Here is a 26,046-nt window from a genome sequence, read left to right as displayed (position 1 = left end):
GGGGACACACTCATGGTCGACGGTACTGGGACAGGGCCCCTCATAGTACGCTGGTGTGTCTGACAGCGAGTGGGTCCCCCCACCGTCAGAGACACTGTATTGGACTATGAGGGGCCCTGTGCCAGTGCCATCGGCCATCAGTGGGCCCATCCACCTGTTCAGAGCAACGGCACTTGCCTGGGTGCGCCAGGTGTTGACCCCAGCCCTTGGGGGGGTGGGCAGCCCAGTTAGGGAGGTTTAAAAAATGGCATATGTTGGGGTGTAGGCTGGACATTCAGCTGCTGCAAATGGCGGAATTGGGCAAGTCCGAGAAAGACAAGGACAAAAGCGAGGCAGTTTTCTGGCAAACTATGTGTCATCAGGGGAAGGTGGGACAAAATCCTTTGAAACCCATGCATGGTTCATTTTAATGGAGGTTAGATCATCAACATTTTGGGTCAACAGACAGGTCCTTTTTTCTGTCAGGATTGATCCAGCAGCACTGAAGACTCTTTCCGATAGCACACTTGCAGCTGGGCAAGCGAGCTCCTGTAAGGCATAGTGTGCCAATTCAGGCCAGGTGTCCAGTTTAGAGGCCCAATAGTCAAAGGGGAATGACCTGTGAGGGAGAACATCGATATGGGAGAAGTAGTTTGTAACCATAGTTGACAACTGCTGTCTCCTGTCACTTTTAATCGATGCGGTATTAGCAGTCGTGTGAGCGGTACTTGAGAAATCATTCCACAACATGTTCATTAAACCCGTCTCCAACTCTTCGGCTGTGTGCACCACGAACACCTTTTCCTTTGTGCCCACTACGGCTCGTGGGAGAACCAGCATCGCTGCTGTGTGCTGGGAAAGCCTCAAACAAACGGTTTACCAGAGTTACTTGTTTGTTAGCCAATATTATCTCTAGGTTCTCCTGTGGCATGATGTTGTCTAATTTGCCTTTGTAGCGTGGATCGAGGATGCTGGCCAGCCAGTAGTTGTCATCCTTCATCACTTTGGCAATGCGGGGGTCCCTTTTTAGGATCTGCAAGGCATAATCGCAAGTTTGGGCCAATGTTCCAGGTGTCAATAATGCACTGCCACTGCTGTGTGGAGGAGCACTTTCTGGCAAATCCACATTCCTACAGTCATGCACAAACACTACCTGACCTTGGAATGCCAACATTTTCTCTTGCCCCCTGAGAAGCATTCTCCTGCCCAAAATAATCATCCCCCTCATCCTCCTTCTCCTCTTCCTCTTCTTCCTCCACCTCATCCAGGACAGTTACCTGACCAGACAATGGCTGACTGTCAGCAAGGCTTCCCTCCTCCTCCTCCTCCTGTTCCTCTGCCGCTGCAGACACAAGATCCTTAATATGCATCAAACTTTGCATGAGCAGACGCATAAGTGGGATGCTCATGCTTATGATGGTGTCGTCTGTGCTTACCAGCCGTGTGCATTCCTCAAAACACTGAAAGACTTTACAGAGGTCTTTCAGCTTTGACCACTGCACACCCGACAATTCCATGTCTTCCCTCAAACTGCCTGCCTGTGTATCCTCCCACAAATGCATTACAGCCTGCCTCTGTTTGCACAGCCTCTCAACCATGTGCAGGGTGGAGTTCCACCTTGCTGCAATGTCTATGATTAGGCGGTGCTTGGGGAGGTGGAGCAATCGCTGCAGCTTCTGCATACGAGTGAAGTGGACATTTGAGAGATGGATGTGCGAGCACAGTCTTCGCACCTTATGGAGCAGTGATATTAACTCCGGATAATTATTAAGGAAGCACTGCACCACCAGGTTCAAAGTGAGAGCCAGGCAAAGTATGTATGTGAGTTTTGCACGGGCTATGGCTGCCACAAAATTATAGCCGTTATCACTGACTACCTTGCCTGCCTCAAGATGTAGACTGCCCAGCCATGACTCAGTTTGTCGCTGCAAGTAGTCGGCCAGTACCTCCGCAGTGTCAGTTGTCGCCCAAAGACATCATCTTTAACACAGCCTGCTGATGCTTACCACTAGCTGTTCGATAGTGGAACACCTCGTGTGCAACACTGCCAGCTGCGGATGGAGTGCTCATGCGACTGCGCTCTGTGGACGAGCTTTCGCTTATTGAGGAGGAGGAGGGTCGAAAGCCTACAGCCAACTGTTTCCTATACCGTGGGCTAGGCAGCACTGTTCCAACGTCGCTGTCCCCTGTGGAGCCTGCATCCACCACATTAACCCAGTGCGCAGTGATGGACACATAACGGCCCTGGCCATGCCTACTGGTCCATGCATCTGTTGTGAGGTGCACCTTTCCATTCACTGACTGTTTTAGTGCATGGACAATGTGGTCTTTCACATGCCGGTGGAGGGCAGAGATGGCTTTTCGAGAAAAGTACCGACTGGGTAGGTCATAACGTTGGACAGCGTAGGCCATGAGCTCGCGGAAGGCTTCGCTTTCAAGCAAACGGTAGGGCATCTTCTCTAATGAGATTAGTTTGGCAATGTAGGCGTTGAAACACAGTGTACGCGGATGAGAGGATGAGTACTTTCTTGTCCTACTCAGAGTGTCTGGTAGGGTGAGCTGGACTGGAGAGCTGCATATGGGGGAAGTAGTGGTGGACCGGACGGAGTGAGAGGGGGTTGGTGATGGTATTGGTGGCGATGGCCTAGATTCAGTGTTGTGTTGCAAAACCATTGTGATTTCCTGAGCGCTTTGGCCATGCGACGACACCTCCACATTTAGTGCTGGTGATGCGCTTAACGGTGGCGGTGGTCTTACAGTGGGGGAAGCGATGGAGCGTTGCTGGCTACCTTCAGTTGGAGCACGTGCACATGTGGTACCTGAGGTTTTGTAGTCCGTCCACGCTTGCAAGTGCATGTTGATTAACTGTCTAAGCATGCAACTGGTATTCAAATTTCTGAGTTGTTTACCTCGGCTAAAGGTCCTTCCGCACTTCTTACAGGTAACCTTTGCCTCATCAGTAGGATTTTGGACATAGAAATGCCACACTGCACTCTTCCTACTATGGTATACATTTTCTGGCCTTGCACACTGTGCTAAGTTGACTGTCTGGCCAAGCTGTCCTGCAACTCTTTTAGTTTTTGGTCCACGTTTTTGGACAGCTACGGGCCTGCCAGATAACTGCTGCTGCGATGTCAATGCCTGCTGTGGATCCTTCTCCTTATCTGAACTATTGCCAGCACCACCCTCCTCCCCCAATGGATGCCAATTCGGGTCAAGAACTGGGTCATCCATCACCTCCTCTTCAAAGTCATCTGCACCTTCCTCTTTACCTTCCTCTGTGTCACTGTGTAAGGTGGTATAGTATGCGGGAAGGGGCACCTGAGTTTCATCAGGGTCAGATTCTGGCTCAGAAGACTGCGAGGGCAATGTAGTGCTCTGGGTCAATGTACCAGCAGAATCATCTAGCAGTGGCTGTACATCAGTGCACTCCTTGTCAGATTCATCTTGGACTGGGTAATTCAGGATTTGACTGGATAACCCTCGCATGGTATGTGAAAAGAGCTCCATAGAGTAATCTGAAGTGTGGGCTGCCGCATCCTTAATTTTTGGTGGGGGTGAAGGACACAAGGAAAGGGGTTTTTCCTGACCAGAACCCTGCACTGACGACTCCGTGCTTGCAGGTTTTGAACGTTCAGAAGAGGAGGCAACAGAGCTGGTGGCTGCTTTGGCAATGTACATCAAAATCTGTTCCTGATGCTCCGGCTTTAAAAGCAGTTTTCCTACTCCAAGAAAAGGGAACCTTACAGGCCTTCTTGGGCCAGACGATGACGCAGGATCAACACCTCCTGCCTTAGCTGCTATTGTGCTTTTGCCCGAACCAGCCGATGCACCACCACCATCAGTACCAGCTGCGCCCCCCTGCCCACGTCCGCAGCCTCTTCCACCATACTTCCTCATGTTTGGGAAAATGTACCAAAAATACCAGCAGAGAGATGGTACTGTATGAGGAGCGTCCAGCTGTTTAAGGTGTATTAAAAAAATTAAATCTACGTATATATTTTGTTAGTCACAGATGCTCTCCCAGTATGTATTTGACCGTAATCCAACAAGCAGATATACGGAACTGTATCAGAAGTGTACAGCTGTATGCGTTTTTTGTGTAACTAACAATCTCCGTATATGTATTTACGGAGTGTCACACACACACACGCTGACTCTGTATAGATGTGACTGTAATGCGAACGGCAGCTATACAATACTGTTTGAGAATCAGACAGCTCTATACGGTGTCTGCATGGAAAATTGTCAATCTCCGTCTATTTTTATATGGAGTGACACACGGTGTCTCTGTCTAGTTTTGACCATTATAAAAAACAGCAGATATACGAAACTGTTTGAAAAGCGGACAGCTCTATAAGGTGTAGGTCTGGAAAAAAGGAAAATCTCCTCGGCTTGTTTTTCCAGAGTCACACCCAGATAGCTTCTATTTGTCCATGATACAAGGCGGTACACGGTAGTGTGTGAGGAGCGTACACCGCTATATGGTGTCTGTATGGAAAATTGTCAATCTCCATCTATTTTTATATGGAGTGACACACGCTGTCTGTCTAGTCTTGACCATAATCAAACAGCAGATATATGAAACTGTTTGAAAAGCTGACAGCTCTATAAGGTGTAGGTCTGTAAAAATGGAAAATCTCCTTGGCTTGTTTTTCCAGAGTCACACCCAGATAGCTTCTATTTGTCTGTGATACCAGCCGGTACACAGTAGTGTGTGAGGAGCGTACACCGCTATACGGTGTGTGAAAAAATGAACGCTCGGTAACTCACCAGAACAAAATAATAAAACTTGGAGTGCTTTGAAAAAAGCAGTTTGAACAGCAGTGTGCACACAGCAATGCAGCTATCAGGTAGCCTTAAAAGGCAGCCTAATCACCACCAGCGCTGCCACACACAACAAAAATCCTCCCCTTTCACTGCACACTAGCTGTTCAGTGAAAAGCGCTATCAGCAGAAGCAATTTTTTTTCTTCTTCCCTGCCTAATGCTCTCCCTGTTCAGAATCAGCAGCAGCACCTTTCCCTATTCTAAGATCGGCAGAAGATGGCGGTCGGCGGTCACAGCCTTTTATACCCACTGTGACGCCACACAAAGCCAGCCAATCACTTCAATGCCCTTCTCTAAGACGGTGGTGGCCGCTGCCCATGTCATCTCGTTACCCACAGTGTGCATCCTCCATCATTGGCTGAGAAAAGGCACTGGAAGCATTATTTGAAACGCGACTTTGGCGCTCGGCTCGGCGACCTCATGGCCGACCTCACGCTATGATACGCTCACACTCGGCGAATCCCGACTTTAGCTAAAGTCGGCTATTTTTGAATTTGACCGACCCGTTTCGCTCAACTCTAGTTATCAGTGTTGGCGCCATCTGGAACTGGCACCACTACCAGAGTAGGAGCAGTTCCAGCCAGCGTCCGCCAACATCCATAGCACCTGATAGGTGTGGTTGCCGGGTGGGAGACCCTGCCTGATTAAACATTGATGACCTACCCTAAGGACAGGTCATCAATAGAAAAAGTAAAGTAAAACCTCCTTTTAACCCCTTAACAACCACAGGTATTTAAGTTTTTGAATTTCTGTTTTTTTGCTCTCCATCTTCCCAGAGCCATAACTTTTTTATTTTTCGGTCAATACAACCATGTGAGGGCTTGCTTTTTGCAGGAAAAGTTGTACTTTTGAACAACACTATTGGTTGTAACATATCGTGTACTGGATAACAGTAAAAAAAAAAATGTGGTGAAATTGCAAAAAGAGTGCAATTCCACAGTTTTTTTTTTGTTTGTTTTTTTTACCATGTTCACTAAATGCTAAAACTTAGCTACTGTTATGATTCTCCAGGTCATTACAAGTTCACAGACACCAAAGATGTATAGGTTTTTAATTAAGTGATGAAAGAAAAGCAAAAATGTATTTAAAAAAAAATGGCGCCATTTTCCGAGGCCTGTCCATTTTTTATGATCTTGGGCTGGGTGAGGGTTTATTTTCTGGAAGCCAAGCTGACATTTTTATTGATACCATCTTGGTTTAGATATGATCCTTTGATCTCCTGTTATTGCATTTTATTGCAATGTAGTTCTTTTTTTAAATTGCTAGATCGGGTTATTCTCAACTTGGTGATACCAAATATGTGTATATTTTATTGTTTTATTTTGAATAATATTTTTAAAACCTTTTTTTATCTTTTTACATGCTTCAATAGTCTCTATGAGAGACTAGAAGCTGCAGTACTTTGATCGCTTCGGCTACACACAGGCAATGAACAGATCGCCTGTGTGTAGCAAAAATGTTCACTTGCTATGAGCGCCGACCGCCGGGTGGCGCTCATAGCAATGATAATAGTAGAGGTCTGCTGCAGGCCTCTGGTTGTTATGTTGACCCATCAGCGACCCGCGATCATGTGACAGGGTCACTGATGGGTGGGATTTGTGATGCTCTGCCGGCAAGCGCAAGTTAAATGCCACTGTCAGAGATTGACAGCAGCATTTAACTACATAACAGCCATGGATGGATCGCGATTCCATCCGCGACTGTTGCAGGCACATATCAGCTGTCATGTGCCCGGAAAGGTGCGGGCTCTGGAGTAAGAGCGTGACCTGTGATTACACCAGGAGAGCACTAGGATCCTGTGGTGTTTGCCTGCTGCAGCTAAGACCAGGTGCTGCCAGTGCCCGGGAATCTGTGTGTGCTGGGGGGTGGGGCCTAGTGTCGGCTGTCTAGAGCTGTAAGGGAAGCTTCCAGAAGAAGAAGAGAGACTGCCCTGAGAGACGCTGTGTGTGGAGCAGCTTGTGAGAAGCAAAGAGATTGAACGCCATAAGAGACTGTGTACTGCAACCCTTCATCTTGGGAGCCTGAGACCTTGCTGTGGAAAGACTGATCATTCCTGAGACCTGTGTGACTGTGGAGCTCTGTGGAATCCCTGTTGTGATGAGCTGAGAAGCAATATTGGACAGACATTTTATACAGAAACAGGCGTATTGCTTTTAGGAGAATTTGTAAGGACTACAGGAGGAGAGACAGCATCTTGAGGCTACAGAACTATAAGTCCCCGGCGTTTGGGCTCGGCCCCGGTCAACAAGATGAGGAACCTTGTGTTGCTGCAACTGATTGGCGCCGAAGATTTGGGACTGGCTGCAGCCGATGCATTCTATATGCCTGAGAGGAGACTCACCTCAGGTTAAAGGTACCATAGTCATAGATACCCGGGTATCCCTAGTTGAAGCGCTTAAGGACCTTTGTATTATATTTATATGTATTGTTATTGTAGATTTGTGTAGGTTATACTCAGTGTGCCATTCCAGGGGGTCCCTTGATATCACTACATTTGATTTAAGATAATCCTTTAATCGTCCCACCATGGGGAAATTCAGAAGCAGCATGCTGCCTTGCTGTATCCCTAAGCAGCAGTATAGCTTCTCTGGAGTAGACAATAGGGTCTTGTTCAGTTCCTGGATTTCCCAACACAATAGATCCAAGTAAAAACAAGGTAAAAAGTCCATCAAAGGTCCAGGTCCTCTTATGGTTTTCCATAGTGCAATGTCCCTTTGGAGTAACAATAAAAAAAGAGAAAGGAAAAATAAAAAATAGAAAAAAGGAGAGCAAAGGAGCTACTGTAACAGGCTGCCACTCCAGCGGCGCCAGGAAGTGAACCTGATTTAACCTGTTCTCTGAGTACCTGAATTGACCTTTCTGATATGTAAATTTATTTCAAATCCCTGTGTAATACACTCTTCAGGGAACCTTGGATTGGCATAGTGATTTCAGCTCCGGCAGAGTGGAGTGTACTGGATAAGGGTATTCAATCTGTTTCTTCCTTATACCAAGTTCTACTTTATCTGCTGTTTGAGTAAAGACTTTTGGGATTTCTGCCTCAATCTCGGTTTGTGACCCACTGGATCTTATTTGGACCTCCGGTCATTACACTGGCACTAACACATGACAGGGGGAGTCCAACGTGGGTGTACTATTACGCTCAACGTCGGAAAGGGGTTAAGTTTAAGTTGTTGCTTGCTCCATCTCTATGCTCACCAACCAAGATTTTAGCATAACACCTTTATTTTAAAATATATACAACATACAGAACAGAGTTTCACATATTTTTATGGCACTGTAATACAGTGTTACAATATTAAATAGCAGGAATAATTACTTGCTATGAAATACACGTTAAGTTATTCTTAAAATATACAGTATATATATTGAAGTGATTTTATATTCCCTGTAAATTAAGAGCTATAAAACACACAATAAGACAGCTACCCTTTTAATGATACTTTTATGTATTGCTTATCCTACACTGTTCTCCTCCCAGGGGTATAGCTGTTCAGTGTAACATTTTTGTACTAAAAAGCACAGCTTGGTACTTGTCAGGAGCTAGAATTGTCAGAGAACATCTGTGCAACCAATAGATGTTCTGCCATCAGAGAAATAAGGCCACAACACAGTTTTATTTTCTGGAGATGACACAGTATAATTTGCTTCTTTGAAATTTTGACTAAAATCTAAGATATTGTCATATTTTTGTCTATGACATGTTATTTTTATTACATATATTTTATCATCCGTGTGCAGTTCATGTTGCTGTCCACACACAATCCATTTTTTTTTCAGCTACTAATCTTTTACAGGGTTTTAGGACGTTTCGCCCCCAGCAGTTCACCCCCAGCAATTTGCCCCCAGCAGTTCGCCCCGCACATTTCGCCCCCAGGAGGATTCGCCCCCGCACATTTCGCCCTTGTACATTTCGCCCCCAGCAGTTCGCCCCCGGATGTTTTGCCTCCGGATTTTTCGCCCCCGGATGTTTTGCCCCCAGCACTTCGCCCCCGGATGTTTTGCCCCCAGAACTTCGCCCCCGGATGTTTTGCCCCCAGCACTTCGCCCCCGGATGTTTCGCCCCTGGATGTTTCGCCCGCAGCAGTTCGCCGCCGGATGTTTCATCCCCAGCAGTTCGCCCCCAGATTTTTCACCCCCAGATTTTTCACCTCCGGCAGTTCACTCCTGGATGTTTCGCCCCAGCAGTTCGTCCCCGGATGTTTCGCCCCCGGATTTTTCGCCCCCGGATGTGTGTACCCTGTTTTGCCCCCAGAATTTAGTGTTTGGATGTTTCGCCAGTTTGTCCTTGTGGTTCATGAATTCCGGTCCGTCATCAATTCACATGTCACAAAAGTACTGTACAGAGTGCTGCACTTTTGTGACATTTTAAATCAACTGTTTCCATCTGTAAACCTCACAAATGATTGCATTATAGCGTCAGAGCATTTTGCCCACAATTTTAACAAGACATTTTCCAAAACGTTTCTAAAACGTTTTTGTGTTACAAAAACATACCATGGAAAAAATAAACGGATTCAAAAAATGTAGTTGTGAATGAGGCCTGATTTAGGTGGGGAATGTAAACCACTCTAAACTCAAAACATTTTGTGAACTTTTACCTGACTCAGCACTTACCTGCTTTTTTGCAAGTTTTGTTGCAGATGTAACAATTTTCATGTCAGGTGTCCTGCAAGTTACATTAGGCTAGCTCTTATTCCATCTTTACATCAGAATATAGCAGTGTCTAAAATCTCTACAAAGAGAGAGGTGTACTAGCACAAAACATCAGTCAGCTTCCACAGCAATTCTCTTTCTACATGTATGAATTTAGTTCTATCCAAACGTGGGAAGAAGAAGTTGGTCTATCAGAATCACATTTATGTATTTTCCAAATGAACGGCTGATGATGTCCATTCCATCTGGGTGTGTGAAAAACGGCTGACTTGCAAGGGACGTGTTTGGACCAATGAAGCATCTGGTGAAGTTGTGAAAGTAACCAATCCCCACAATCACGCAGCACAAGCAGCAAGACCTGAAGCCATCCGACTTGTCAATGAGGCGGTCACCAGGGCAAGGACAACACAGGAGACACCACAACAGATTCTCACAGAAGTCATTTCAGGAGCCCATTCTAATGTTGTAGCACTTCTCCCAAAGAAAGCATCACTGAAGAGAACAATGCGATTATCAAGGCAACTTGGCAATATTCCAAGGTTGCCCCAAACCCTTGATCAACTTGTTATTCCCCAGGAGTTCCAGGGGATCAATATTGATGGTATCCAGCAGCAGTTCCTTCTGCATGACTCTGGTGAGCATTTAACATTTCCATTACATAGAATTATTGCAAAGCTTATGTTGCACAAATGTGAAAAATTATCTATTACAAAGTGCTGATATAGAATAATATGTGATTATTTTACCTTAAAGGGAAACTTTGAGGATAGTATAATGTAGGGTGAGGCCTACTGATTCCAACTATGCCTCACTTGTTTAGGTGCAGTCTGATTCTCTGCTCAGCTTCAAAGTAGAATCTTGCCTTTGAGATACAGTGGCCTGCCATGTTCATAAACAGAGTGGTAACCTTGTCCACCAACCATGATTTGCAAGTATCCAGCCATTGTCAATCACAGCCAGAGGACAAGGTTGTCGGATCAAAATCGTATCACTAGATGTCAATTTTAGTGTAGAATTTTCTGCTACAAATTAGCTGCAGATTGTCTGCTGCAACTACTTAGTGCATGTGAATGGACCTTAAGGATTCATTAACATGTCTCCTAACCTCTGCCCTGCTCCTTTAGCCAGTGGCGTAGCCACTGTTTGTGGCGCCCGGGGGGGTCGAAAAATTTGCCGCCCCTTTGGTCGTTGATAATCCAGAAGCATCCGAGGAGCCCATGTATGGTCCATGGCGCACAAAGACAGCACATTGCCCAATTATACGCCTGTCTGAGCAAGCCCTTATTGTGTGAGCAAAAAAAAAAAAAAAATGGTGGTCAAGACTGATTGTGATCTAGATACATCACCAGTAAGTTTATGCACCCCAACATTTTAGACACACAGACTCCCCCCTCTCTACCTTCATGTGTGCTGAAGCATTATTACAGTCACTGACTGACAATGGCTGCATATAACACCAGATGTACACATGTGTAGCTTAACATAGGGGCAGGCACTGGTGACAGGCAGGAAAATGGGGGAGCAGGCACTGGTGACAGGCAGGATGAAAAGTAATAGGACGAGCAGCAAAATAAGCAGGATTATCAGATGGACAGCAGCAGGACAGGCAGGCAGAAAAGGCTCAGGCACCAGTGAAATGTAGAAAAGCAGGTAGCAGAATTAAAAAAAAAAACGCCAGGTGCAAGTAACAGGCAGACAGACACCAGTGACAGACAAACAGGCAGATATGTTGTGCACTGACATTGTAAAAGTAGAAATAACAGAACAAAGATAAGCAAGTGAACAGCAGAGTGACAGGCAGTCTGAACCAGCAGGCAGGAGGATAGACAGGGTAGGCACTGGTGATTGGCTGGATGAAATGTAGTAGGGCTGGCAGCAGAATCAGGATAAACAGGTGCACAGCAGGATGACAGACAGGACAGGTAACAGCTACAGTGAAAAGTAGAGAAGCAGGTAGCAGAAAAAAATTCAGAAGGTGGACAGAAGAGAGACAGGCAGATAAGGCAGGATAAGCATTTGGACAGTGGGGTGACATGCAGATAGGCAAGACAAGGAGGACAGGAAGGGAGGGAGAGAAGCGGCAGACAGGTATAACAACCATGAGTCCAGGCAGGGTGACAGCACTATGACAGCCAAGGGCAGGGTGACAATGCTATGACAGGTAGGGTGACAGTGCGGGGCAGGCAGGGTGACAGCCAGGATGACTGGCAGGGGTAGAGTGACAGTGCAGTGACAGCCAGGGCAGGGTGACATCGCTGTGACAGGCAGGGTGACAGACAGGGGCAGGGTGACAATGCTATGACAGGCAGGGAGACAGTGCGGTGCAGGCAGTGTGACAGCTGGGTGACAGCACTGTGACAGGCAGGGTGACAGCGCTGTGACAGGCAGGGTGACAGGTAGGGGCAGGGTGACAGCGCAGTGACAGGTAGGGGCAGGCAGGGTGACAGCAGTGTGACAGGCAGGGGAAGGGTGACAGCCAGGGGAAGGGTGACAGCACTGTGACAGGCAGGGGCAGGGTAACAGCACTGTGATGGGCAGGGTGACAGGTAGGGGCAGGGTGACAGCACAGTGACAGGCAGGGTGACAGCACTGTGACAGGCAGGGTGACAGCAGTGTGACAGCACTGTGACAGGTAGGGGCAGGGTGACAGCACTGTGACAGGCAGGGTGACAGCTCCCTCCCCTCCTCCTGCTTTCAACAAGTCGGCAGCGCAGTGACACAGTGCCAGACAATAGCAAGTTTGTGCCCCCCTCCCATCACTCCTCCGTCACCTGCAGCAGCACGGAGCGCACGGCTGCCATTACCTTAGCAGGGCATGCAGGGCCACACTGCCATCCCTGGGGATGTGGCTGCTGCCGCCTCTGGTGCTCTGCAGCTGCTTTGGGCACTAGGGCAGGTGTGCTGCTGCTGAGGGTAATCCAGCTCCCACTTCCTCCATGATCTGCACAGAGCCAGGCAGGGGTTAGCCAGGGACAGCTAATCAAACCCATAGAAACGGATGAAGCAGGCAGCAGCAGCCTCCCCAGACACACGGCCAATAAATACAGGCTGGCAGCTCCAGGCGCTCGGCAATCGATTACAGGACAGTGCACTTGATCCGCTGCTCTAGTCTGAATGTCTCCAGTGATCTCAGCAGCTGCACTGTGCCTCCGCACTTCTCCCACAGAGGAGACGAATTGCTGCTACTGCTGCTGCCGCGCCGCCCCCACACACGTGCCGCCTGGGGCGGACCGCCCCCCCCACGCTACACCACTTCCTTTAGCCATGCCCCCTGCCAACAGCCAGAAATGAAGTTCCAATGCTGAATTAGTGCTGGGAAGAGGGTACACCATGCCCCGGTAGGTGCCGGTCACTTACCGGAGCATGGCAGGGGGTTAATTAATATTCACCACATGCTGCCACACGCTGCTTTGAAACAGGACTTGGAATGATGTAGGCAATCATGTGATCACTCACGTCTCAGGATCTGCATTGAAGCAGAGTGAGGAAAGCAGCTCAGCAGCAGGCGGTATTAGTTTATCCTTGTCATGCTCCAGGAGGAGACAGGCACATACCAGAGCATGATAGATCCAGGGGGCCCGCTGTCCATGGGCACATTACACACCTTGGCAGCAGGCCCCTGATGGCCCGGGGGCAGTGGCATCCCCTGCCTACATGGTAGGTACGCCACTGCTGCACTGCATGTCATTTTTTTAACTGTGCATTTTTTCATGAGCATGTGGATGGGATTTAGAGATTTACGCTGCATATGACCCCGACCTAATGAACCGTTGAGTTAGTATGCTTTTTTTTACAAATACTTCTTACATGTTTGCTCGTTTTTCCTGATGTAAACCTTTTATTATCATGGCATTCTGCATTTTGCTAGTTTCTGCTGCCGTTATTCCTTTCACGACTTTGAAAATGTGACATTTTTGAAGCTTGGAAGCATTTTTAAACAGGAATATATCATTTTCCACTGGGACAATACATGTCGTAGAAAAAACAATAGTTTAGCTCCTTCACACCAGATTTTGCTTCAATTTAATGTTTCTGTTATAAAATCAGAAAATCTGAAGCAAAATGTGAGTTTTAATGTGAGATATGAACATCGGATACTTCTGATTAGGAAAATTTATTGTGAATTCATCCCAAAATTCTCTGTCACGCATCCGCCCTTTTTGCGCAGCACCAAGCTCACAAAAATGCAACACAGTGCATTTGGCGCACATCGGCGCAGCGCAAAAAGGGCAGATGCGTGGGCAAAAGTGTACCAGCGCACGACCAATGTACCCAACGCTAAGTATAGGGTATGCTGATCGCATGCAGCGTCATGCGATAGGAGGAGGAGCTGACCGGAGGAGGCATGGCCGGGGGCGGAGCTTAGCAGCAGCCCTGCGCTGCGCCCAGTAACGCTAGTGTGAAACTAGCCAAGTGTCCAAGAAAAAATATGCAGCTCCAGGTAGAGAAAAGTTAATCCATGTGGCAGAAATGACCAGAGTACATATTAGAGATTTGAAAGCTAAGGTATAAGGAAGATATATAAAAGAAAAAGTGTTGCTACATTACCTTAAGTAGTGGCGGTACCCCTTCGCGCGTTTCGCATTTGCTTTTTCAAGGGGAGTGTGCTTTTGAATATAATCAGGTAAAATTACCTTTAGGTATCTTTTAAACAGGGTGCCGCTACCTCCTGGACTAGCGCATCCGACCCGACGCGCATTTCAGCTCCTTTCTCAAGGGGCCTGCTACCAACCATGTGTCTCCATTATTTATATCTCCCAGCCGCAGCGTGGTATACTGCGCGACCGGAAGTGACGCTCACCACCCAGATGTGACACGTCACATCCGGGTGGTGAGCGTTACTTCCAGTTGCGCGGACCAGAAGTGACCACGGTTATCTGATTATATTTGCAGAGTATTATTGTAATTATGGGTATGAGGGTGATTGCAGGCAAGCGGCATTGTTTTATGGTAGACATCTAGATCATAATCTGTGATGTGGCCTATACAGCTTGCGATATAATTATGGCTATATTAATATTTGTAGTAGTTTATTATTAGGGTTTTTTTTCAGTTCTGCACCTTGTAGCTGCAATATATTGCTGGCAGTCCCTATGTCTATCCTTTTTTGTGGTAGCTGTCTCTTCCTGGATTTGCGCGTTTAATGAGTGACTGTGAGCAATGAGTGTATCTGTACTCTCCTACTTCCCCAGTTTTGGCAGTATGGTTTAAATGAATTTGTTTCAATAAAAATTATATTTTTATACACACAAATAATTGCCTTGTGATCATCCTTTTTCCTATGGTTCTATGAGGTACCGACAGATGCGAAGGGTCCTCTTCAATCCTCTTCCATGCACTTCCACATTGTGTGAATATGTCATCGTTCCCGAGGGAATCCCTTTCATTATTCCTAGCTAGGGATTCCCTTGATCAAGAAGACTCTCCACACAGGTAGGGACCTTGGCAAAGGGGAGAGAAGCGATTTTTCTTTTTTGATGAGCAAACTCCAAACATTGCCTGTTTTGGGTCGGTGTGGTTGAACCCGAGCAGGCAATGTTCGATACGAACCCTGAACTTTCCAGATCGGGTTTGCTCATCACTAGATATAGTATGATATGGAATGGATGACAAAAAGAAGCCATTAAGTGTAACACCACTAGTACATGACAGTAAAATGATGGTCACTTTTCTTAGATCAGGGTTGTCAAACTCATATTCACCAAGGGCCACACCAATTAAATAGTTGTCCCCAAAGGGCCGTTTATTACTGAAAGACCAGATGCACACAACCGAGTCCCGTCCAGAACATGCATTTCTCTGCACAGAGCAGTGCATGCCCCTGAATAACATTTCTCCGAGTGCAATCTGATTTTTTATCGGATTACACTCATCCATTTTATAGTGTGGGCGAGCCCTTACCAGCAGCCGATAATCAAACCATGACCACTCACTCTCACCACCACTACTCTCACCACCACCACTCTCACCAACATCACTCTCACCACTTGCAGCCATGGTTGATCCCCTCTCGTTTGTAACTGGTTGGTGAGAACCCTTGGTGGACCACTACCCTTATTGAGCAAGGGTCCTTGAAATCAGCATATCTTACTGGGGGGGGAATTAATATTCAGTACATTATGTCAGAAAATGATACACCTTACATCTGGCAATACACATACGGCTCAGTGCAAAGAACTTAGAAAAGTATCTTTAAAGTTTTATCAGCTAAAGTAAATATGTATTTTTCTACAGAAATGCTGAGCCAGGCATGATCCTGACAGTCTCTTCCAAATACAATATGTCTATGTCATTTTCAGGCAGTGACATAATGAAGTAGGGATTCAGTTGTTTTAGCTTTCAGCCTTTCTCTTTGCAAATTGCCTCTTCAGAAAGGAAGAGGACTTGAACTCCATAGCGCCACCTGTTGGTAGTAGCAATCCTACAAGTCACCATCAACCCTTTAACGAGCCTTGTAATATGACAGGATAAAAGCCAAATCAGAATCTCAATTTGCAGACACGGTGTTTCGAGCTATTGGCCCTCGTCAGTGCAAAGTATGAGAACTGATTTGGCTAGGTGAGAGGCTCTGGACTGAGGTCTAAGGGGTAAGGTTTCTCCTTGTGGAGAGTGACATACCAGCTCTGGCTTGTCAAGGTAAGGAGGCTTATTCGCCGTGCAATGCTCCTCTGGGAAAATGATATGCAAATTGCCTCTTCAGAGAGGAAGAGGACTTGAACTCTATAGCGCCAACTGTTGGTAGTAGCGATCCTACAAGTCACAATCAACCCTTTAACGAGTCTTGTAATATGACAGGATAAAAGCCAAATCAGAATCTCAATTTGCAGACACTGTGTTTCGGGCTATTGGCCCTCGTCAGTGCAAAGCATGAGAACTGATTTGGCTAGGTGAGAGGCTCTGGACTGAGGTCTAAGGAGTAAGGTTTCTCCTTGTTGAGATTGACATACCAGCTCAGGCTTGTCAAGGTGTGATGAAGGAGCAGCTGCCATCTTGGATATGGAGCATAATGCTCGTCTCATGTCTGAGCTTGGCCTGTCCCAGTGATGCCATTTTGGTCTGAGTTCACAAGAATTACATGCAGCTAACTGCTCCTACACCCCCCCATGGCCTGTAAGCATATTGAAGAAAGCAGAATTCAGGCTATGTGCACATGTAGCAGAAAATTTCTGCTTAAAAACCTGACTCCCTTCACAGAAACCGCAGGTCTTTTTCAGTGCGTTTTCCGCACGTTTTTTGCGCAAAAAACACGTGGTTTTTATGCGGTTTTTTCAGCGTGGTTCCTGACACATAGAACTAGCAGGAAATGCAGAAAAATCCGTGAAATTAATAAGCATGCTGCGTTTTTTACCGCAAAGCCGTTTTTTCGCGGTAAAAAATGCATCAATATGCACAGAAATTGCAAAATGCATAGAAATGAATGGGAAGCTTATTTTTAGCGGATTTATTGGCAAATCCGCTAAAAAAAACACTAAAAAAACGCTGTTTGTGCACACAGCCTTAGTGCTCCAATGTTGAATAGCAAGGTCTTTTAGTATGATAATGAGATAAGGCCAAAACAGAACTTCAAAGCTTGAGTAGGAGCCACGCCAGCATGGGGCATGAAGGTGCCTGGGGGCTTCAATTAGAATATACCTGCCAGCTGGACACAGAAATACACATCCATTGTCTCTCCCAGACACTTCGACTCCATCCTAGGATCATGGATTATGAGCACACCTTTCGAGTTATAGACTCATAAAAAATATCCGCGTGACCCTGAGAAAATCGCGCATCTGGCAGTGCGACTCCTGAGTCTGTGAGGGCTCTGGGACCTGAGATATAGAGATTGGCCCTCCACAGCGACCCAATGGGGCCATGTTTGCTCTCCACACAACAGGCAAAAGAAACCGCATTCACTGGTACCTCTCGTGTCCTGATCCGATCATCCTGGAGGAAGTTACCCCCTTTCCTAGATATTGGGAATAAGTTCTGCAGGGAGCTAAAGGGTGGAGATTTTTAGCCCACCCTCTGACACAGGGAGAGGAACCTAGCATGCTTAAGAACTGGGAGCACATGGCAGACAGTCTCACTCACACAAAAGAACCAGGTGATGAACTAAGAAGGACCTGAGGACATATCTGCCAAGGGAGCAGCAGCCCGTGCTTTGGGGTCTGTCCGGCAACTAAGATTCTTGTACCTGTGGACTGCAGAGCTCCCAGCATCCACATGCAACCTACCACCTGGTAAATTGACCTCCAGCTTAATATCTCTAAGTCTTGTACCATTATTGTTATATTTTTACTCTGACTGCAAATCCACTGTAATTCCATTGTATAGCTTACTGTATATTTCTGTAATTATCTAGTGCGCCCTTAAGGCAATTAAACCATAAAATTAATCTTGGGCTGATGCTTTTACTCTGATTACGGATCTTAGAATACCCAGCGGGTAACAGGACATCCTCCCCGGCAGCCATTTGCTCTAGGTGCAGTTCCCTTATTAACCTGAGAGACAAAGGGGGCGCCGGAGAGCTGTGCCTGTGTAGTTACATCACATTGGTAATGTGGGAGCAACCGGTCTTTCCTCCACACAAGGTAAGGAGGCTTATTGGCAGTGCACTTTGTATGTATAATACAGGTACTGAGGTGCCAGTGACTAGGGCAGGATTGGACTAGACATCTGATTGATTCTATTTTTATTTTTTTCTAAACGAATATTGTAGTTTAGCTTTAAGATATTTGCTGATAAATCAAAAGGATGCAGAATTAGTTGGGTAACTTTCAGGTGGATAATATGTTAGACCCTGTGTGACCATCTTAAGAGGACATTGTATGGAACCACTAGGTTTACAGTTTATCACAGTATTGGGTAGTTTGTAGCAATAATATGTGGGTATGAATTGTAACTTTTTTTGGAACACTGTATGTAAATTTTTAATAAAAGACCACTTTGGAGTGTATTACCATACTTACAGTACGTTCACCATCTTCTACCATTTTCAACACGGCTTTGGCATTTTATGACCTGCACCTTCAGTGTGGACTGGAGATCACTTTCTCAATTTAAGTTTCTCAAAGCTCTCCTAACCTCATTCACTTACATTGAGAAACTGATCTCCAGTTGACACAGAAGACAAAGTGGGAACTGGTAGGCAGGTCACATATGCTGTCAGGTGATATGAGTGCGGACATTGTTGGAAACAGCACAAGATGGCAACCAGTAAGTATGGCAATATGCTTTACACACTAAGTAGTAATTGCCAACAGAGGGGACAGTAAAAAAATAGCTGAAGTGGTCTTTCAATATGCCTTTTATGGCTATGTTTTGGTTCAGTAAGTCAATATTATTTATACTGTATATGATACTGTTATTTACTTTTTTAATTGGTACACAGACATTTAAAAAGCATCTGGCAACACCTTAAAATTATGGTATTCTAGTATTAGAGATATAGGTTCCCAACGTAAAGTTTAGTTTTCATTTCAGATTACTTTCTTGAATAAGCTCTTGTATGTACATGAGGAATAGTACTGTTTCTGACCAATACACAAAGTTCTAAGAGAAAGAAAAAGGGGCCAAGGTAAGTGTCAGAGATAGCAAAGAGAAAGCTCTATATGCATAGTGTCAACAAACCTACCTGAACCAAGGGATAACAATATATAGGCGACCAGCGTCGCCGTCTGTGATGTATGTATGTGTCTAAACGCCAGACTGGTATCTTTTTATACGTTATATAGCTCATTAATGCGCCTCAGCTGTAAGAAAGGGGTGAGAGCGCCCTGAGGTGTCCCCGCACATGCACAGACTACAAGCCAGGACGGAAGTGGGGCATGAAAAATGTAAAAAGCAGCAAGTGTAGCAAAAGTCACTAGAGCAAACACGTTACAGGAAGTGGGCATATGTGTGAGTAAATTATGAAGGGGCATAATGCACGTTATAAACCGGAAATAAGGAGAAAAAATATCGTCATGCATAACCGCATAGCATAAGAGATTCGGCGCAATCTCTAGTAATAGTGTAAAAAGGTAGAGACCTACAAAATACACCTAAAATAGCCCCTAATGAAAAAGAGGATAATGTGGTTGTATACTAATATATGTAATGATATATTTATGTGCATATAAGCACAAGAACCGCTAAAAACAATCTTATAAGGGAAAAAGAATTTTTAAAAAAAGAAAGAATATTAGAGGAAAAGAGAGAAAAGGGGTAAGAGAGACAAAGAACCACCAAGTAACAGAATTAGAGAACCGAATGTGGGTACCTTATTTCTGCAATCATGTCTGTGAAAAGAAACAGAAAAAGGTGATTAATCACCTATATATACAATCAAAAATACATATATATACACACACATAAATGCAAGGGTAAGTATGATGTTACCCAATACAGAAAGATAGGGGCATACAAACTCCATAGCATCCTAATAAAGAAAAAATCTGTAGAAATTCAATAAAAAAAACCTCATACTCCCTATTAAGGCCGTACGGTTCCAATGTTTGGAGAAGAAAGATCCAATACGCCTCTCTCTTTTAATCTTTGTATCCTGTTGCCTCCTCGTCTAGCCACAGGTACACTGTCAATTATTTGGTAACGAAGCTGAGAAATATGGTGATTATGTGAAATGAAATGTGCTGGAATAGGTAACCAGGTTCTCTTGCATCGAATAGTAGATTTATGTTGAGAAATGCGATCTCGGATATGTTGGGTAGTTTCTCCAACATATCCGAGACCGTAAGGACATTTAATCAAAAAAATTACATACGACGAGTCACAGTTATAGTGTTCGTTGATTGGAAAACTCTTACCCGATCTCGGATGAGTGAAAGTATCACCTTTGGTAATGTTTGAGCATTGTAAGCAATGCAAACATGTAAATGTCCCTTTGCGTAATGACCTAAATAAAACTTGTTTCCTTGAATCACGGGCACTCCCAATATCTGCTCTTACCAAAAGAATGCGTAAGTTGGGCAGGTTTTATGACAAATCAGAGGTGGAATTTGAAATTCCAGTATCTTGGGGTAAGAGTTGGAAAGAAGAGGCCAATGTCGGCGAATAACTTTGTGAATAAGGTACATGAATGGGTGATACGTATTAACAAAAGCCACCCTATTTGCTTGAGTTGCTGGCCCAGATTTAGGTAAGGGAGAAAAAGACAACAGGGAGTCGGGATATCCTCGAGATTCAAATTTAGATTTCATTTCCCTAAAACGGTTATCGCGATTGAGACTATCAGATACTATATGGTCTATCTGAAAATATTGTGACCTGGGTAGAGACTTTTTTATATGTTTAGGATGGCAGCTTGTAAAGTGCAGTAGACTATTTTTGTCCGTTGATTTAACAAATAAATCAGTAGAAAGGGAACCATCACTGTTTCTAATAACCTTAGTATCAAGAAATGGAATGGACACCGAATTATATTGCATTGTAAAGGATAAACCCTTCAAATTGGTGTTGATATCCTGAAAGAAGCTGTCAAGAGAAATCAAGTCACCCATCCAAATGAGAAAAATTTCATCAATATATCTCTTCCACAGTATCGAGTACTGTTGGAAGAGAACATGTGAATAAACAAATTCTAGTTCAAATTCTGCCATAAAAATATTGGCGTATGGGGGCGCAACATTTGAACCCATAGCAGTACCAGCTAATTGAATGAAAAATTGATCTTCAAATAGAAAAAAATTCTTTGTCAAGACGAGAGACAGCATGGAAATGCAAAAAGATTTAATATCACTAGATAAATCTGTATTATTATGCAAAAAATTCTTAACTGCTTGAATGCCCCTGGTATGGCTGATACTTGTATACAAACTTGTAACATCTAAAGTCACAAGGTAACAATTGACCGAAATCAAATTCAAATCTCTTATACAAGATAGAAAATGTGATGTATCCCTAAGCCATGAGGGGATCAACTGTAAAAGAGGAGAAAGGATCTCCTCCAGTACAATAGACAATGGTGATAGTAATGAATTGGTAGAGGCAACAATAGGTCTGCCTGGTGGTTGTGTGAGGTTCTTATGTATCTTCGGAAGTGTGTAGAACACCGGTGTGATAGGATAAAGATTGATAAGAAATTCACTTAATTTTGTGTCAATAGTACCTAGAGACAAAAAATGTTGAACAGCATTACAAATCTCAACAGCAATGGTAGGAGATGGGTCCGAAGGGACAGGGAGGTAAGTGTTATGAGCTCATTTTCTGCTCCACCATTTGAGAGTTCTCCTTCTGTTCTCCCTCTGGTGGTGACAGGAGGTAGTGAGGTTGGTTTAATTGGTAGTGATCTGCCACCTGGTGAGGAGGATAACGATTGGATCTCTGGAGTATCAGACTGGATATAAGACAGCCGACACCCTATCCTGGTGCTGGTGATTCAGTCTGCTTCTCAGGTCTTGGACTCAGCTCTGTTCCAGTCTTCTCAAGTTAAGTTTGTTTTTGCTAATGTTCACACTTGCTCTTGTTGGTCAATTCAGTTTTTTGTGTGGTCAGCCAGCCCGGCTGGGCTGTGCTGAATTTCCACTCTTATTTATCTGTATTTGCCAATTTGCTTTTTTTGTCTCTTATTAGATTTGCCTCTTTTTGCTCTGTCTCAGAATATTTCAGAGTGCTGATATAGTGGGACAAGTCTAGTGACTTCAGGGTTAATTTTACTATCAGATGTGTTGGACATTATTTTTGGTAGGGTGTTTGGCAGATTGCAGACAGTGTCTTTCCTTTCCTGTCCTTTCTAGTTAGTTTTGCCCCATCGTTTGCTCAGCCTATTTTCCTGCCTTTGCATGTGTTTTCATCTTGTTTCACAGTCAATACATGTGGGGGGCTGTCTTTCCTTTGGGTTCTGCTCTGGGGCAGTTATTTCCTCTTTTCCTGCTTTAGGCTTATTTAGCTCTCCGATTGTGATGAGGCGTCAAGGACCAACGTAGGAATGCTCCACGACTGCTGCTAGTTGCGTGTTAGAATCAGGGATCTGCAGTCTGCATAGTTACCAATCTCTCTGGTTTTCTGAGACTTAGCTTGTGTTGTTTTTTTTTTCCCTCGGCGACCCATTCATAACAGAATCACCAGCCATACCGCAGATTCTAGGGTACTCAAAAGCAGGGGAAAAAAAAGTGTCAGAATTTTTTTTTTATATGCATTTTTTCCTCTTTTTCTCTGGGGCCATAGGAGGATTTTTTCCTTAATGGAGATTAAGCAATTGTCTGATCGTGTGGAGCAGCTCGCTGCTGAAGTGCAGGGAATTTCCGCCTATCTCGCTCAATCACATGCTGTTGAACCAAAATCCCTACTCCTGATGTGTTTTCTGGGGATCGGTCTAAATTTTTGAATTTTAAGAATAATTGGAAATTATTTCTTGCCTTGAAGCCTAACTCATCGGGAAGCTCTGCGCAGCAGGTTAAAATTGTCATCTCCTTGCTGCTCGGCGATCCCCAGGATTGGGCGTTTTCTCTGACACCTGAAAATCCTATTCTGACTAATGTGGATGCATTTTTTCAGGCCTTGGGGTTGTTGTATGATGAACCTAATTCCGTTGATCAAGCTGAGAGAACCCTGTTGGCATTAAACCAGGGTCAGGATCCTGTAGAGTTATATTGTCAAAAATTCCAAAAGTGTGCGGTCCATACTACATGGAATGATAGTGCATTGGCAGCCCTCTTTCGGAAAGGTTTATCAGAGACCGTAAAGATGTTATGGTGGGATTTCCTGTTCCCTCTGGTCTGGATGGCTCTATGTCATTAGCTAGCCATTCAAGTTGATCGGCGTTTACGTGAACATAAAACTACACGGGAGGCGCTGCCACCTTTAGAACAAACGTCTGAACCTATGCAATGAGATGGGGTTTTTTGTCTAGGGCGCAACGTCAGGAGTTTAGAAGGCATAATAAGCTGTGTTTTTTCTGTGGAGACGCCTCTCATACTATTTCTGTCTGCCCTAAACGAGAGAAACGTTTTGCACACACGTTTGCTGTGGGCAGTGTACAACCTAAGTTCCTTTTGGCAATTACTCTGATCTGCTCCTTGTCCACATTTTCCACTAAGGCTTTTGTGGATTCAGGAGCAGCTCTGAATCTGATGGATTTGGACTTTGCTAAACGTTGTGGTTTGTCCATGACACCTCTGCAGACGCCTTTTCCTTTGAGGGGTATTGAAGCCACTCCTTTGGCGGAGAATAATCCTCAGTTTTGGACCCAGGTGATACTGCGAGTTGACCCAGACCACCAAGAAATTTGTAAATTTTTAGTGCTGCATAATTTGCATGATACTATTGTTCTGGGGTTCCCCTGGTTGCAAACTCAAACTCAGTTTTGGATTCAAGATCTGTGTCTGTGGTGAGTTGGGGTTGTCAGTGTGTTCTTAGGGACGCTCCTGTGTTCTCCACCTCTCCTCAGTCTCATGATATTCCTGATTATCTGGCTGATTTCTTTGATGTATTTAGTGAGAGTAAGTCTGCGTCTTTGCCCCCTCATAGGAGTTATGACTGTGCAATTGAGTTGATGCCTGGGTGTAAATTTCCCAAGGGACGGCTTTTCAACTTATCAGTACCCGAACATGATGCTATGCGATCCTATATTAAGGAGTCGTTGGAGAAGGGTCATATTAGACCATTCTCGTCACCTTTAGGTGGTGGGTTTTTTTTGTGGCCAAGAAAGATGGTTCATTAAGACCGTGTATTGATTATCGTTCCCTTAACAAGATGACGGTTAAATATCAGTACCCGTTACCTCTGATGTCTGATTTATTCTCCAGAGTTATGAGTGCCTGCTGGTTTACTAAGCTTGACCTCAGGGGGGCGTATAATCTTATTCGCATCAAGTACGGGGATGAATGGAAGACGGCGTTTAATACTCCGGAGGGACATTTTGAGTACCTGGTGATGCCTTTTGGGCTCTCTAATGCCCCTTCTGTCTTCCAGTCATTTATGAGTGATATTTTCCGAGACTTTGTGGATAAGTTTTTGATCATCTATCTGGATGATATTTTTATCTTTTCTAGTGATTGGGATTCCCATGTGGAACATGTCCGGACTGTGTTCCGGATTTTGAGGGAGAATTCCCTGTTTGTTAAGGGATCGAAATGTCTCTTTGGTGTATAGAGGATTTCATTTTTGGGATTTATCTTATCTCCATCGACTATTGAAATGGACCCGGCCAAGGTACAGGCCATTTATGATTGGGTTCAGCCTACTTCTTTGAAGGCTCTTCAGAAGTTTTTGGGTTTTGCTATTTTCTATCGTAAATTTATAGGTAATTTTTCTAGTATTGTCAAACCACTGACTGATCTGACCAAGAAGGGAGCTGATGTGCTGAATTGGTCTCCTGAGGCTGTCTCAGCATTTCAGGAGCTTAAGCGGAGATTTACTTCAGCTCCAGTTTTACGGAAACCTGATGTCTCACTTCCATTTCAAGTGGAGATAGACGCTTCTGAGATTGGTGCAGGAGCTGTTTTGTCCCAAAAAGACCCTGTGACTTCTAAGATGAATCCCTGTGCCTTCTTTTCTCGAAAGTTCTCCCCATCTGAACACAACTATGATGTGGGGAATCGGGAACTGTTAGCCATGAAATAGGCATTTGAGGAGTGGAGACATTGGTTGGAGGGAGCTAGACATCAAGTCGTGGTCCTCACTGACCACAAGAATTTGATTTACCTTGAGTCGGCCAAATGCTTGAATCCTTGACAGGCTAGGTGGGCCTTGTTTTTCACATGTTTTGATTTTGTGGTCTCTTTTCTTCCGGGCACTAAGAATGTCAAGGCAGATGCCCTCTCTAGGAGTTTCTTTGCTGATTCTCCTATTGTGACCAAGCCTGCTACCATCTTAGGTGAGGGGGTAGTTCTTTCTGCCATCTCGCCCGATTTGAGACGTGCTCTGGAAGAGTTTCAGGAGGACAAACCTGAGCGTTGTCCCATTGGAAAATTGTATGTTCCTGACCAGTGGAGGAAGAGAGTAATGTCTGAAGTTCATTGCTCCGCATTGGCTGGTCATCCAGGTATTTTTGGTACTAGAGATTTGGTGAGTCGGTCTTTTTGGTGGCCCACCTTATCTCATGATGTCAGGAATTTTGTGCAGTCCTGTGGGACTTGCTCCCGGTCTAAGCCTTGTTCTCGCTCTAGTGGGTTGTTGATGCCTTTGCCGGTGCCCAAGAGGCCATGGACCCATATTTCAATGGATTTTATTTCTGATCTACCTGTCTCTCAGAGAATGACTGTTATCTGGGTGATTTGTGATAGATTCTCTAAGATGGTCCATCTTGTACCACTCCCTAAGTTGCCATCTTCCTCAGAGTTGGTGGCCTTGTTTATGCAACAGGTGGTTCGCTTGCATGGGATTCCTGAGAACATTGTATCTGACAGAGGAGTTCAGTTTGTCTCTAGATTTTGGAGGACTTTTTGCTCCAAGTTGGGAATTCACTTGTCCTTCTCCTCTGCGTTTCACCCTCAGACCAATGGGCGGACGGAGAGAACAAACCAGACTTTGGAGTCTTATTTGAGATGTTTTATCAGGATGATTGGGTCTCATTTTTGCCCTTGGCCAAATTTGCTTTAAATAATAGAGCTAGTTCTGCCACTTTGATGTCCCCTTTTTTTGTAACTTTGGGTTTCATCCT

The sequence above is a fragment of the Dendrobates tinctorius genome, unplaced genomic scaffold, assembly GCF_039654945.1.
Source record: "Dendrobates tinctorius isolate UK_male_01 unplaced genomic scaffold, ASM3965494v1 ptg000003l, whole genome shotgun sequence".
In the NCBI taxonomy this organism is placed as follows: domain Eukaryota; kingdom Metazoa; phylum Chordata; class Amphibia; order Anura; family Dendrobatidae; genus Dendrobates; species Dendrobates tinctorius.
Note: the sequence above shows the minus strand (reverse complement) of the source record.